This window comes from Scyliorhinus canicula, chromosome 4 (genome assembly GCF_902713615.1).
Source record: "Scyliorhinus canicula chromosome 4, sScyCan1.1, whole genome shotgun sequence".
NCBI classification, from domain to species: Eukaryota; Metazoa; Chordata; class Chondrichthyes; order Carcharhiniformes; family Scyliorhinidae; genus Scyliorhinus; species Scyliorhinus canicula.
The window spans coordinates 25,845,600-25,862,323 of NC_052149.1; the positions used below are offsets into that span (position 1 = coordinate 25,845,600).

General features: G+C 53.4%; 1 long non-coding RNA gene across 1 annotated transcript in view; it reads left to right on the forward strand.

The window, feature by feature from the left end:
* Positions 1 to 970: 970 nt before the first annotated feature.
* LOC119964136 overlaps positions 971 to 16,724 on the forward strand; it is a 32,248-nt gene continuing 16,494 nt past the window's right edge. Inside the window, exon 1 of the long non-coding RNA XR_005460257.1 lies at positions 971 to 1,085. This is a non-coding gene — a long non-coding RNA (uncharacterized LOC119964136). The remainder of the gene's footprint in view (positions 1,086 to 16,724) is intronic.

Below are 16,724 nucleotides of genomic sequence, written 5' to 3' on the forward strand. Positions count from 1 at the left end.
CTAAAGAAAATTAGTTCTGTTGTTTTAGATCCATTTTTCAAAGCGTCAGATTATTGTTAATCTGCTTTCAAGAAGCTCAACACCATACAAGGCAAAGCAGCTCCCTTGATTGCTATCACATCCACAAACATTCAATCCCTCCACCACCAATGAACAGTAGCAGCCGTGTGTATCATCTACAAGACGCACTGTAGCAACTCACCAAGGTCCTTAGACAGCACCTTCCAAACCCATGCCCGCTACCATCTAGAAGGTCACGGGTTGCAAATACATGGAAAGACCACCACCAGGATGTTCTCCTCCAAGTCACTCACCACCTTGACTTGGAAATATATCGCCACTCCTTCACTGTCGCTGGATCAAAACCCTGGAACTCCCTCCCTGACAGCACTGCAGGTTTACTTACACCTCATGGACAGCAATGGTAGAAGAAAGCAGCTCATCACCACCTTCTCAACGGCTGAGGGATGGGCAATAAATGCTGACCGAGCCAGCGATGCCCACATCCGGTGAATGAATAAAAGAAGAAGACTAATTGAATTTGAGAGCTGTTGATTATAATTTGAAACATGTTGGCTGTGATTTAACCAACGCGTTGCGCCAAGCGCAGATCTGAGCATCAATTTTGTTTGCACTTAAAATTAACGTTCGCATCAAGCATCTAAACATTTTCACTTATTGCATTTACCTAACAGAAGACAAATTGAAGAGCCATGGGAAATTATCTGGATTTCAATTGCACCGCTACCTATAACTTTTTACCAGAACAGCTCACACATGGGATATTAATCCTATCAAACAACTATCTGACCATGTGTGGTGAATATGTTGAGGCACATTTATCCTCAGGATATATTTATTCGAACAACAACTACCACGTCAGTGGAGATCTGGGCAGTTTGCAACTGTCACATGCTAGATGAGTGCATCCATATAACTGGAATGACCTGACTGAGAGAGGATGAGTACAGCTCATCACTCCCGCTGCTGTCATTGGCAACTCTGCTAACTGATGAGCCCCTCAACTGAAATCCTTTAAGATTGTGCCAACTCACTGCCTGCCTCTTATTCCATTTTTATGAAAGGTAAGGGTTTCTTTTTTTCCCGCAAGTACTTTGCATGAAAAATACTGACTTTGATTTACTTACAATGTCCTCTGTCAAATGATCTTTTTGGAATAGTTTTAATGGCTCTTTAGAACAAGGAAAACAGGAAATCCTTGGAGCCTCCATGAATTATGGTCATGCATTGGCCACTGGGTTTATGATTCTCTTGCATATTAAGTAAAATGAGATAATGCAATTGTCAAATCTAAGATCAAGTTACTGAGATGAAATCACTCCTTTAAAAATTGCTTGAAGGTTGTTGGCAGTTCGAGTGCATTTGCCTAGCAGATCATCTTCCCTCAGTGCTATTCCCTGGAAATTTACATCACTGTTCCTGGTGGACAATGGTTTCAGGGTGAAGTGGTCGAAACACAAACTAAATATGGATTAGATGTAGGCAGTAGTACAGTGAACAAAATCACCCTCTGATTTACTAATTTGCTGCAGTAATAATATTTATCATTACAGTGCTTCAGATTAATATAACATAACCATTATGTATGGTGTTTACCAGCTGACAGTTATATAATGGTATGAGATCAACGCTCATTAAACATCATTAACAAAAATTGATCAGAAATAGACATGGTATATATCGAAAACAGATTGTTAAATAATTTAACCTATTTAGATATATTTTGTTTCTGTTCAATAGCCATGACGGACGTAAAATATATTTAACTACATGTCAATTGATATCAAACATTAAAGTTATGTCTTCAATTTTCTCAACATTCTCTACTCAGATGTATTTGTCTCCAACAGAATGTTTTTATACATTTTCACATTTCTCAAAGTTTGAATCTTTTCGTATATGTTATCCTCCACAGGCATGTTACATTTTTGCAGCATAAACAGTAAAGTTTCATTTGAAGGCTAATCTGAGCTAATGCAAAATCACAGCTGCTCCCTGGAAAGAATTCAACTCGAGTTGTTTTTGAATGAATGTGCTGCTCTCCATCTCTTGGAATGTATCCATGCAATTCGCAGTCGCTTCAGTAAACATTTGCAAAAATGTTTTTTATTCGTTCATGGGATGTGGGCGTCGCTGGCTGGGCCAGCATTTATTGCCCATCCCTAATTGCCCTGAACTGGCTTGCTAGACCTTTTCAGAGAGCATTTGATAGTCAACCACATTGCTGTGAATCTGGGGTCACATGGAGGCCAGACCAGGTAAGGACGGCAGATTTTCTTCCCTAAAAGACACGACATACAGTTTTGGGGTCTTTATGAGAATCGCAATGATTTTACAATCATCATTAGATTATTATTTCCAGTTTTTTTTTATTGAATACAAATTTCAACTTCTGCTCTGGTGGGTCTCTGGATAACTAGTCCAGTGACAATACCACCACGCCATTGCCACGGTAGCATTGTGGATAGCACAATCGCTTCACAGCTCCATGGTCCCAGGTTCGATTCCGGCTTGGGTCACTGTCTGTGCGGCGTCTGCACATCCTCCCCGTGTGTGCGTGGGTTTCCTCCGGGTGTTCCGGTTTCCTCCCACAGTCACAAAGATGTGCAGGTTAGGTGGATTGGCCATGATAAATTGCCGTTAGTGTCCAAAATCGCCCTTAGTGTTGGGTGGGGTTACTGGGTTGTGGGGATAGGGTGGAGGTGTGGACCTTGGGTAGGGTGCTCTTTCCAAGAGCCGGTGCAGACTCGATGGGCCGAAAGGCCTCCTTCTGCACTCTAAATTCTATCATTCTTACGACACGATAAATTCCAGAATCGTTGGTCAATAATTAGTCTTGAATCCTGCAAACTGAATCAGCCCAAACAAAGGGACATAATATACATTTTTTTTGTGAAAAGTTTGAGAAATGTGCCAACACTAAATTCAGTCAGAGCCGAACTTGTGAGGAACGTCAAACAAACACTTCTAACTATCATACTTCACTGAAAATAGACAAATAAAAGTTAAACTGTGAGCACTGTTTAATTACTGATGTTTTCTGTATTTTCCTTTTTGCTAAATACTTTTGTGCCTGTCTATCTTTTTAGCTGATTCCATTGCCCTGTGTGATGAATTTGAAGGCAATGGTTGCATAAAGGGCCCTGGTAATTCAGCCTTCTGTCATTCTGGGAGACGAAGGTTGACACCGACTGCAAAATTGGCAGCAAGAAAGGAAGGGAAAAATCAAATATTTAAATCAAGTTTGTGATATTAAAATTAAATTCATATCTGTTGCTGGCCTGCCTATTTAGGCATTTGAATGTTTGGCTCCGAAACAAAAGGCCACAAGTTTAATAGTCATGGGCGCGATTCTCCGCACCCGCGGAAAATCGCGAAGTCGGCCGTGAAAACGGGCGACTTTTGCGACGGCCCAACACGGCCCAGTTCCAAATGGGCTAGGAACGGGCGTCAATCACGTGCGCGATGACGCTGGAACGCGGCGACGATACGAACACGCCCACGTGACGCCGCCCAACGCCGTAAAAAGGCGCGGGCGAGCACAGAAACTAGGCCAGGATGTCGGAGCTCAGGAGAACAGCCCCGCGATTCGTTGAGGCTGATGTGGAGACGCTGCTCGAATCAATCGAGCAGAGGAGGGGCATCATCTGCCCGCGTAGAGGGCATCGCCAACCTGCCAGCGCGGTGCGCCAGGCCTGGCGTGAGGTGGCTGCTGCCGTCAGTGCTGTGGGGCAGACCCCTCGCTCTGCAGAGCAATGTCGGAAGAAGATGCACGACCTCACCAGGGCTGCCAGGGTAAGTGCCAAGAGGGTGCCCCCGGGTCACAACCATCCCTCCCCTCTTTACTTAATCACCCACCTCCTTCCCCCCCCCCCCCCACCCCGGCACGGGGGGTGGAGGGGGATTGGGGCAGAGTGAGTTGAGGGTGGTTCACTAAGTAGTCACAGACCCAGCGCTCTGGCCCCCGTGGAGAGATGCAATGGTCTTATTACAACTTGACCCCCAAACTGTGCCAGTATCTGAACGGCCTGCTGATACCTGCCGTATTGTAATGATCTACCTATGCCGCCTCCCCCAACAGGACAAGACCGCTCACAACACTCATGAGCGGAACAAGACTGGAGGGGGTTCGTCCATCCTGCACCCCCTCACCACATTTGAGCAGAGGGCACTGGACCTTGTTGGGGGATCTGCCACCTGGGAGATCGCGCAATGCGAGTTTGGCGGAGCTGCAACAAGTGAGACAACACTGCATGACAAACACCCCCCACACCCCCCCCATCCTCTGTCCCTTCACACCCTGCCCACTTGGACACCTCCCCCATCCTCTGTCCCTTCACACCCTGCCCACTGGGACACCTCCCCCATCCTCTGTCCCTTCACACCCTGCCCACTTGGACACCTCCCCCATCCTCTGTCCCTTCACACCCTGCCCACTTGGACACCTCCCCCATCCTCTGTCCCTTCACACCCTGCCCACTTGGACACCTCCCCCATCCTCTGACCCTTCACACACCCTGCCCACTGGGACCGTCCAGCGCCCGGCCGAGCATATCTAAATAACCCGTTTCATTCTCTTCCCTAGGACGTGATGCCGAACGACCAGGGCCATCTGCCTCCAGGTAGACACAGGCATCTGCCCCCACCTCACCCAGGGCCGCACAACAGAGGGTGCCCGATCAGCGGGGAGTCCCATCCTCCCCAACCGAATCTGTGGAGCAGGACGCCAGGAGGGTGGCAAGAGAGCAAGAGAGAGAAATGGCCCGCGAACGCCCTGCGGCCTCTCAGCGGGCCGATGACATAGAGGAGGCGTCAACCCAAGACGACCTCGAGCTTGCGGCACAGCTTTCTCCCACACCATCCACCATCCCAGAGACACTCACCCCGGCTGGCCTATTTAGTGAAGAGTCTCCTGGGTCACAGTCTGGGTCGCACATCACAGCTGAGCAGGTACAGCAGGTGGGGGTCAGAGCAGCCGAGAGCCCGGACTGGCGGAGGCCAGGCCAGGACCAGCATGCAGCTGGCTCCCAGACGTTTTCCGAGTTCCTGGACTTTCTCAACCCACCCGCACAGCCGATGCATCAAGCAACCCAGGGACACAATGACGGGATGAGGGCTGTCTTCCAGACTCTGCAGACGCTGTTAGAGGAGTCGAACCACGTCCACGAGCAGGGAGTGGTGCCGCTCATGGCAGCAACCCAGGCCGACACCGCACGGGTGGCATCCGCGGTGGAGGCAATGGGTCAGGTTATGCAAGGCGTTGGGCTTAATGTGCACGCGTCATCCTCGGCCCTGGACAGGGTTGCCCTCTCACAGGCCGCAATGCGCCAGAGCCAACACGACATTGCCGGTGCGCTGCGGGCCTTGGCCGAGTCTCAGCAGGTCATGGCCCAGTCGCAGCACACCATGGCACAGTCACAGCAGTCGATAGCACAGTCCCAGCAGTCGATGGCACAGTCCCAGCAGTCAGTCACGGAGAGCATCAACCGCCTGACACATGTGCTGGATGGCGTCGTGCACTCACAGGTTGAGATCGCACAGTCCCTGGCGGGAATGTCTAACTCCCTGGACTCCGTGTCTGCAAACCTTCGGATCCTGGTGGATACCGCTGCAGACCTCCAGGACTGGCAGCGCCAGGTGTCGGTGGCGCGACGGGGCACCTCCCCGCTCGCACCTCTGTCCCAAAGTGAGGCCCGGGGGCCACCGGGCTCCCCGAGGGAGGAGGAGGTTTCGGGGCCCGTCCCATTAACTCCGTCACAGGACGTCCCGGAATTCTCGGCCTCCCCCCGTCCCATCCCTGGTGCATCGGGTGGGCAGCAGGCAGAGCAGGGTGGCACAACGTCACCCGAGACACCCGCAGAGCAACCTGGCAATTCAAGGCCAGGTCGCCCCAGGAAACGCTTGCCGAAGGAGAAACAAGTCGAAGGGGGCGATTCGCAGCAGTCCTCCTCCACTCCTGCTGTATCATCTGGGGAATCACTTAGACGTAGTGGTAGGGCCCATAAGGCAACTAAGAGAGACACTGAGTAAGTTGGCACGGGTGAAGGGCACAGTTTAGTTGTAGGAGCTAGGGCACCTGTAAATTATTGTTCACATTAAACGCACTGTTCCACCTTACTTGTAATACCGTGTGATTATTCCACAGCCACAGGAATCGTGATGGTGACCGAGTGTCGCTGGGGTTGATGAGCGGTGAAACTTCGGTGCCGGGTGTGCAGTCCCTTCCCCCCCACCCCCTCCCACAGCTAGCCCACGCGGGCACGTGATGGAGTGTCCGTGACGATCTCAGCGGCCACCAAGGTGGATGGTTCAGCTATTGCCATAGTGCAGACTCTCGCTAACGATTCTGAGCTCACAGCTCATTGCAGAGCGGGCTGTCATCATTCCACATGGCACTGATCACACCCGCTGACACAGCCATCAATGTTGTGCCATACCGTCTGGACCCAGTGGTAAGGGTGATGTCGAAGTGGAGCAGTGTACACTGAGAGGGGGTGGGGGGGGGGGGGGGGGGGGCTGTGGTGGTGGCAGTTGTGTGTTGACCCTCTGTACGACTAGCGATGCAGGTGGCGGTTTGGTGTTCAGCGGGGACGTCACATACGACGCGTGAACCGTGCTGCCACCAAGGCGTCGCGTGCCCGCCGGGTCCGTCGTGCCGCCTCCTGGACATCACCAGCACCTGGGTCGTGTCTGCGTGCTGCGCCCGCCACTCCACCAGCCTCCTCCTCCTCCCTCTCCTCCTCCTCCTCCTCCTCCTCCTCTGTGCTGGCACCACTGCCACTGGCTTCTCCCCTCCGCCTCCTGCAGCAGGTCATCTCCCCTCTGCATCGCGATGTTGTGCAGCGCACAGCAGACCACAACAATGCGAGCGACCCTGTCGGGCTGGTACTGCAGGGCCCCTCCGGAGCGGTCCAGGCACCTGAATCTCATCTTCAGGAGGCCAAGGCAGCGCTCCACCACACCCCTGGTTGCTGCATGGGCCTCGTTGTATCGGGTTTCCGCATTGGTCTGAGGCCTCCGTATAGGCGTCATCAGCCAATACCTCAGCGGATAACCCCTGTCGCCTAGCAACCAGCCCCTCAGCCGGGGGAGACGTCCCTCAAATAGCGCAGGGATGTACGACTGCGCCAGTATGTAGGAGTCATGCACACTCCCTGGGAACCTTACACAGACGTTCATGAACGTCATGTGGGGGTCGCATACCACCTGGATATTCATGGAGTATGTCCCCCTCCTGTTTGTGAACACCTCCCTGTCCCCTGCAGGCAGGCGCATGGGGACGTGAACACAATCGATTGCCCCCTGCACCATCGGTATCCCGGCCACGCTGGCAAATCCACGAGCTCGTGAGTCTTGAGTTGCTCGGTCCTCGGGAAAGGTGATGTAGCGGTCCGCGATGGCATAGAGGGCGTCGGTCACATCCCGGATGCACCTGTGCACTGATGACTGGGAGATCCCGGAGACGTCCCCGCTCGGAGACTGGAAGGAGCCGGTCGCATAGAAGTTAAGAGCGACCGTCACCTTGATGGCAACCGGGATCGGGTGTCCTCCCCCCGTTCCACGTGGGGCGAGGTGCGCCACAAGGTGACAGATATGTATCACCGTCCACCTACTCAGCCGGAGTCTCCTCCTGCAGGTGATGTCCGTCATTGTTAGGAAAGAGACCCGGACACGGTACACCCTCGGCCTTGGTCGTCGCCTCTGGCGCTGTGGCTGCACCCTCACTCTCTCCTCCTCCCCCTCCTCCCCCCCCCCCCCCATGCTGCTCGACGACGGGCAACTCCTCGGCCCTTCCCTCTGCTGCTGCAGCTGGCCCTGCATCCACTGCGGGTTGTGGCTGTGGATGCTGCTGCATCGCCAAATGCAGTGCAGCGGCCCCAACCACTGCGCAGAACATAGCCGTTCAGTTCACAGACATTGTGCTAACCTACAGAAGGGTGGTGGGGGGCAGAGAAACGGGACATGTTAGACGGAGGTTAGTCGACACCTCGGCAGCCGCCTGCCACGGGATACCTGTGTGTCCCGGTGGCCTGGACGCGCTGCTGACACGCGGGCAGCCTAATCCCTGGTCACTTTCTGCATCCAACGGGCAGTTAACTACGTCCTCTTCACCGGTGCGTCAGTGGCCTGTGTCCGTAAGCCACAGGGCAACCAGCGGCCGTGTCCTCATGACCGGCACGCCATGGCATGGTGGCAGACATTTGTAACTGGGGTTGGACGGGTCACTCGCTCACTCTCTCCCTACCCCCCCCACTCCCACTCCCCCCTCCGTCTCCCCCACTCCCCCCTCTGTCTCCCCCACTCCCCCCTCAGTCTCCCCCACTCCCCCTCAGTCTCCCCCACTCCCCCTCAGTCTCCCCCCTTCCCCCTCAGTCTCCCCCACTCCCCCCTCCGTCTCCCACACTCCCCCCTCAGTCTCCCCCACTCCCCCCCTCAGTCTTCCCCACTCCCCCCTCAGTCCCCCCCACTCCCCCCTCTATCTCCCCCACTCCCCCTCCATCTCCCCCACTCCCCCCCTCCATCTCCCCCACTCCCCCCCTCAGTCTTCCCCACTCCCCCCTCAGTCCCCCCACTCCCCCCTCTATCTCCCCCACTCCCCCTCCATCTCCCCCACTCCCCCCCTCCATCTCCCCCACTCCCCCCCTCAGTCTCCCCCACTCCCCCCCCTCAGTCTCCCCCACTCCCCCCCTCCGTCTCCCACACTCCCCCCCCCTCAGTCTCCCCCACTCCCCCCCACTCCCCCCCTCAGTCTCCCCCACTACCCCCTCCGTCTCCCCCACTCCCCCCCGCTCTGGACTCCCCTCCCGTTCTCGGGGATGCCTTCCCCGTTGTGGCCAGACTCCAGCAGTGCGCTGAGCGGTGCGCTGAGCGGTGCGTTCACCTACTCGAAGCTCTCGTCAGCCAGCGCGACCGGTTGACGAACTTGAAAAGCAGGTGTGTTGGCCGGCGTGAAAACAGTGCGTGATGACGTCGGGACTTCGGCCCATCCGGGCCGGAGAATAGCGGGGGGCCAATAAGTTGCGATTCTGGTCGTGTCGGGGGGGGCTTTCGAGGCCTTTGCCGGGAATGCCGACGTGTAGTTTGTGCGGGGTTCGGAGAATAGCGGGAGGGCGTCGGACCGGCGTCGCCGTGAAAATATGCGCGGCCCACTATTCTCCGAACAGGCGTGAGTGCGGAGAATCACGCCTCATATCTCTGTGTTGGGACATTATTTTCCACTCTCAGTGAAGCAGCAGGTGGAAAAATATGTGGAAGACCTATGGAGGACTGCAAGTGATAAATCCATAATTGTTCAACTGGTTCTGCTTAAGTCTGGTCCTGCTTAATTGGAGGATAACCATTATTCAAGAAGGGAGAAAGAGATGAACCAGGAGTCTGACCTCAATGGTGGGGAAACGATTGGCAGCAATTCCGAGAGACTGAAGTATACCTGCATTTGGTGAGGCAGAGATTAATCAAGAACAGTCAACATGGATTTGTTAAGGGGAGGTCATATCTGACCAACTTGATTGAGTTTTTCAAAGAGGCGACCAGGTGTGTAGATGAGGGTAATGCACTTGATATAGTCGACTTGGACATCAATGAGGCCTTTTATAAGGACCCTGATAGTGAAGGCAAGAGCCCAAGGAAATTTGGAAAATTGGATCCGAATTGGCTGGGTGGCAGGAAGCAGAGGGTGTTGATCGAGGGTTGTTTTTCTGAATGGATGCCTGTGTCCAGTGGGGTCCTGCAGGGATCAGTGTTGCTGTCTGTGGTTTATATAAATGATTTAGATATGAATATAGGCAGGTTGATCAGTATGTTCGCGGATGATATGCAAATTGGTGGGGTGAGGTGGATAGCCTTCGATTACAGGAGGATATAGATAGGTTGGTCAGATGGGCTGATCAGTGGAAAATGGAATTCAATCCGGATAAGTGTGAGGTGATGCAGTTGGGCAGGACAAACAAGGCAAGGGAATACATGATAAATAGCAGAACCCTGGGAAGCACTGAGGATCAGGGACCTTGGTATGCATGTACAGGTAGCTCGGCAGGAAGATACAATGGTTAAGAAAGCATATGGTATACTTGCCTTTATTAGCCAAGGCACAGAGTTTAAGAGCAGGGTGGTTATGCTGGAACTGTACAAAACATTTGGTAGGCCACAACGGAGAATCGCCTGGGGCCGCCTAAAATCCCGCCCCCGCCGTGGCAGAGATTCTCCGCCACCCGGGAAATGGCGGGGGCAGGAATCTCGCCACTCCGATCGGAGAGGCCCCTGCAGCGATTCTCCAGCCTGGATGGGCCGAAGTCCCTCCGCTGGGAGGCCTCTCCCACCGCCGTGGTTTGAACCACCTCTGGAACGGTGGGATCAGCGGCGCGAGCGGGCCCCCGGGTCCTGGGGGGGCGGGGGCGATCGAACCCCGGGGGGGTGCCCCCACGGTGGCCTGGCCCGCGATCGGGGCCCCCCGCTCAGACTCCGGGCCAGTGCCCTGGGTGCACTATATTCTTCCGTGGCCGCCACTGCCTTCGCCATGGCGGAAGCGGAAGAGAACCCCACATCGCGCATGCGCCGGCAGTGACGTCACCGGCCAGCTGCCGCTGACGTCACTGCCGGCGCATGCGCCGACCGGTGAAAGCCTTTCGGCCAGTCCCGCTGCCGGGGGCACCGTTTTTTGTGCCAGTCTTCTGGTGCAAACCGCTCCGGCACGGGGCTGACCCCTGAGTGGTTGGCGCTACTCCCCTACGCCGGCACCCTCCGTCACGCCGGGTAGGGGAGAATGCCGCCCATTGTGTGCAGTACTGGACTCCACATTATAGGAAGGATGTGATAGCACTGGAAAGGGTGCAGAGGAGATTTACCGGGATGTTGTCTGGGCTGGAGAGTTTTAGTTATGAAGAGAAACTAGATAGGCTGGGGTTATTTTCATTGGAGCAGAGGAGACTGCGGGGGGGGGGATATGATTGAGAAGTATAAAATGATGAGGGGCTTAGAGTAGGCAGGAAGAAACTTTTCCCCTTGGTAGAGGGATCAACCGGGGGCATAGATTTAAGGGAGAAGAGGTTTAGAGGTGATGTGGGGAAACCTTTTTCACCCAGAGGGTTGTGGGAGTCTGGAACTCACTGCCTGATAGGGTGGTGGAGGCAGAGACCCTCATAACCTTTAAGATGTATTTAGATCTGCCATTGAGATGCCATGGCCTACAAGGCTATGGGCAGGTGCTGGAAAATGGGATTAGAATAGTTAGGTGGTTGTTTTTGACCGGCGCAGACGCGATGGGTCTTTTCTGTCCTGTGGAGCTCTATGACTCTAAGTTATCTTTACCAGCTCTTTTGATTGCTGCAATAGAAAAGCTTAGCTTTGACAATCTTCTGTTAGAGCTGGATGTGTATACATTGCTTACCTCCATGAGAGGGACAGAGGGGCATCGGGTGGCACGGTAGCACAGTGGTTAGCAATGTTGCTTCACAGCGCCAGGGTGGATTCTGCACCTTCTGGGCGGCCCAATACCAGAGTGGTTCACGCCCCTCCTCGGCGATGGAATGGCCCGCCCCGCTGGGTAGGGGAGAATCCCGCCCTTTGCTTATGAGGATAGATTGGAGAGATTAGGACTATTCTCCTTGGAAAGAAGAAGGCTAAGAGGAGATTTGATAGAGATGTTCAAACTCATGGGGGAGGTGGATAGAGTAGACGGAGAGAAACTGTTCCCACTTGTAAAAGGATCGAGAATGAGAGGCCACAGATTAAAAGTGATTTGCAAAAGATTTGGGGCAGTACGGTGGCATGGTGGTTAGCATAAATGCTTCACAGCTCCAGGGTCCCAGGTTCGATTCCCGGCTGGGTCACTGTCTGTGTGGAGTCTGCACGTCCTCCCCCTGTGTGCGTGGGTTTCCTCCGGGTGCTCCGGTTTCCTCCCACAGTCCAAAGATGTGCGGGTTAGGTGGATTGGCCATGCTAAATTGCCCGTAGTGTCCTAATTAAAGTAAGGTTAAGGGGGGGGTTGTTGGGTTACGGGTATAGGGTGGATACGTGGGTTTGAGTAGGGTGATCATGGCTCGGCACAACATTGAGGGCTGAAGGGCCTGTTCTGTGTTGTACTGTTCTATGTTCTATGTTCTAAGTAACCGTGATGTGAGCAAAATCGTTTTCACACAGCAAGTGGTTCGAGTCTGGAATACCTGGAAGCACGGTGGAAGCAGGTTCAATCAAATTTATCTAAATCGATTAAAAACAATGGGCAGGGTTACAGGGAAAAGGCAAGAGAATGGCACAAAGTCATGATGTTTGTTTGGCGGTGGCGCAGTGGTTAGCACTGATGCCTCACAGCGCCGAGGACTCGGGTTCGATCCCGGCCGTGTGGAGTTTGCACATTCTTCCCGTGTCTGCGTGGGTCTCACCCCCACAACCCAAAAGATGTGCAGGGTAGGTGGATTGGCCAGGCTAAATTGCCCCTTAATTGTGAAAATATTTTTTCAATGATGTCGGTTTGGCGAGCCGGTGCAGACACAATGGGCCAAATGGCCTCCAGCTGCACCGTGATGATTCTGTGAAAATAGGAGAATGGCACGAATAAATTAGCAACCGGTACTCAGATTAATTTGGCTCTGAATAATGAGAATACTTGAAAAGATATTACTCTGTACTTGAATTTCATAAGATAAACCATTCGTATCCAACATATTGTTAATGTTACTCCTTGGGAAGATGGATTTGGAAAAGCAATATGGGACTGGACCAGTATACAATGAATCATCGTAGAGGATATTTTCTAGCAATACACAGTCTGTAGAAACCTTATGGTACATGTCACCTAGAGCAGTTCATAGCATGGGTCACAGACAAATTTGCTACACCAGGACTTGAAGTGAAAAGTTAATCCCCATGGAATCTTGCAGCACAGAAAAAAGGCACTTGGGCCATCAAATCGGAGCTGGCTGTTTGAAAGAGCCAATCAATTAATCTGACATGAACAAGGTGGAAAAATAAAATTAATTTGTGGATCATCTGGGTGTAAGCTGTGCTAAATTTGAAGTACAGAGATAATAATAATGGAAACTTCTCTGAAGATGTTGAATGATAAAAGCATGCAAGTGTATTAAAGTATATAGTATTACGGCATGTTTTGGATTTAAACACCTTTGGAATTGCTTTTAACAGCACCCGATACGTTTGAAAATTTATTTTAAAAAGTTGTCATAATAAAAGTTGTGAAGAAATTGAAAAAAAAGTCACGTTTTTATTTTGACATTATCAGTTGAAACTTTTGGCAGCAGTGATAGGAATGTAATGATAGACACAAGGCCCATGATCAAACTTGTATCAACCGCTGGCACTTCATTTGTTGCCAATCTGGGAGAGTTTTATTGTTGTGTGGTGAATAGTGAGCAATGAATTGTTTGACAGGTGTGCTGCAACACATTCATGTGTGCATCTGTAATCCATTACCCCGACCATCCCTAAATTAAAGAAACTTAAAGAAAGTGGTAAATTCTTTAGTTTAGTGCTGCTTTTCTCTCTCTCCCTGGTCCAACAGATGGTGATGTACATTTGGCGGAATTCTCCATTTCAGAGACAATAGGTGGGATTCTCCGCTTGCCGACACTGAAATCGCGAAACGCGATCGGGGGGCAGAATCTGTTTTTACAACCGAATCCGGGGCGGCAGCTGTTTTTGGATGCCCCGCCCCCTCCAAAACAGCATCGTCGAGGAGCAGGCCGCATGCCTTTGGGAGGGCCTCAGGGCGTTACCTAAAGACCCTCCCCCGGTGCTCCGTCCCCGATGGGCCGAGTTCCCGACGGGTGCGGGGGGACGTGTCGTCTCTGCTGTCAGGAACCCCGCGTGGCGGCTGTGGACTATGTCCAGTGCCGCCACAGTCGGGCGGGAGCCGTGCTTCTGGCCGGGGGGAGGGGCTTCCGCGAGGGCTGGGGGGGACTGGTGGGGGGGTCACCTAGGTGTGGCGACGCGGTGTCCAGGTGGCACGATCTGGCAGGTCGGGTCCACATGCGGCCGGCTCTATGTTGTATGGCACGATCGGTGCAGGTCGTCACCGTGCGAATGCGCCACCAAGGACCTGGCAATTCTCCAGGCATTTATATCGGGAAGGCCGTGCTTTTTAACGTGGTGTGGCTCACAACCCCTCACCAGTCGGAGGATCGGTGCTGGGGCCTCGCCGATTTTTCCCACGTAAGACGCCATGGACATGGCCCCAAAATCGGAGAATCCAGCCCGAAGTGCTGATGCCAGGATTGCATTGGTGGTGTTCTATGACCTTGAAAACGGTGTCGATCCGGAGCAATTCAGGATCTGTTAATGGGCTAGCACCGGCGCCCCCCAACTAGTGCAATTCCAATGCATGGCACCGTCCGATTCACCGGAGTTTGGTTTGACACTCGAGAGGCTGACAAGCTGCAGCTGCAGGTAAACACTCCACTCCCCACACACACTCATTCCAGCCAGGAAGATGACACCCCTGAGAACGGCACCCCATTTCGCCTATGCAGAGCTCGAAACTCTGCTGGACACCCTGTTCACCGGGGTGGGAAGGAGGCTGCCACTTGCTATACATGGGCCTGGGTTCAGGCGGCAGAGGCCGTGAGCGCCATGGTCCATACCACCCGGTTCAGACAGTAGTGCTGTAAAACGCTGCACGGTCTCCTCAGGTTGTCCAGGGTGAGCAAGCATCACCATGCCCCGGCACCAACGCCCGTCCCACAAACCCGTATCCCCCCACCCAGAGGGCGACCGAACCCCACCCTCCGGCAGTCTGTTCACACTCCACCCTGCACCACATTCCAACATCCATACTGGCTGCCATGGCCGGGGTCTCTGCGCACACAGGCCATTAGCTGCCCACCCCCTGTGCTGACCGCATCCGGCTGCGGCACACTGTGCATTTCCCCAGCCCCTCTCTCCCCCCCTCTACCCCTCCCCCCAGGAGAAGGCGGCAGACAACCACAGAGAGAGGGAGCAGACTGGAGGGGACCGCCCGACCCACGGCCTCTCAATGCGGGCGGTGGACCTGGTCAGTGAACCCAGACAGCAGGCCGTCACCGAGGCAGAGGTTGGCATTGGGCAATCATGTGAGCCACGCTGAGTTGGGGTGTCCCTATTGCATGCATGGCACCACCCCCACACCACCCACTGCCCCTCACCCCAGAAATCCACCACCTTCACACCGCCACCTTCACACCACCCCTTTACCGCCCCACCTCAGAACCCCACCACCTCCACACCACCCTACCCCAACACCTTACCACCCACCGCCCCCCATCCTAGAACCCCATCACCTCCACACCGCCCCTCCAACACCCTACCCCTGCTCCCACCACCTCCACATCACCCCTCCACCAACCCCACCCGCTATCCAACCATGCGAGGGGCTGGTTTAGCACAGGGCTAAATCGCTGGCTTTGAAAGCAGACCAAGGCAGGCCAGCAGCACGGTTCAATTCCCGTACCAGCCTCCCCGAACAGGCGCTGGAATGTGGCGACTAGGGGCTTTTCAGAGTAACTTCATTTGAAGCCTACTTGTGACAATAAGCGATTTTCATTTTCATGCACCATGTCTTGTGTCTGGCAGGATCACCTGGCGATGGGGGCGGGCCCTTCTGGTGCTCCCCCACCCCCGGCCACAACCCCAGGACACATCCAGTGATGAGGCGGGACCGGACAGCGACGAGAGCCCCCAAACGGCAGTCCGCGACACTCCGGAGAACCGGGGACGACACCGACTTCCCATCACAGCTGTCTCCAATACCCTGCACCATCCCAGAGCCACTCACCTCGGTTGACATTATAGTGAAGAGGCTCCTGGGGCACTATCTGGTGCGCACCACACACGTGCAGCAGTACATCAGGTGGAGGTAGGAATCCCTGAGGGGATGGACGAGTCTCTAAGTTAGATTATCAGATGCTTCCAAGTGCTCAGTAATGACCCATCAGACATTGGAGCATCCTGGGCAATTCCCATTCAGTCACTGCGTGGCGACCACCAAAGGGTTTCCCGGCACATATTCCAGGGTACATCCAGGGTACAACTCCCCTCTCTGCTCCCCAGAGAATGGACCTCCGATGGGCCTTTTTATTTTAAATTCTCCCACTCACTGCTCCCTCTCCTAAACGTTCCCTATGAATGAGAGCTTGGAAAAAGAGCAGCGAGAAGCCACATTTAAAAAACAATATGAATTGTAGAAGCCCGAGCTCGATACTTCTGCCCCATTGGGACCCACGCTTCCACAATATAGACACTCCGGCTACAGGTCCAGGAGTCGGAAGCAACAAGAGGATGAGTCAGGGAGTGGGAGGATCAGTGAGAGGGTGGATTAGGGAGGGAAGTGGGGAAAGAGAGTGGGGAGGGAGGTCGCAACCACGGCAAGGTTTAGCAGGATACGTCACCCAGAACCATCTCTCAGTCAGCTCTATATCATATGTCATATGATCTCATATTAATAATCTATTGTCACAAGTAAGCTTACATTAACACTGCAATGAAGTTAATGTGAAAAGCCCCTAGCCGCCACAGTCCTATTCAGGTACACTAAAGATTCAGAAATGATACCTCTTAAAACTGAATAGTTAGCATGCCACTAGAGTAGTTTTACTTAAGTTATTTTATTGAAGATTGAGATGAGTTATAGGACTGAGTAATCATTATTAACCATTAAACATGTAATTTTAGGACATAGCAGTAATAAGTAATCGAATGGGGTTTAGGATAGCTAA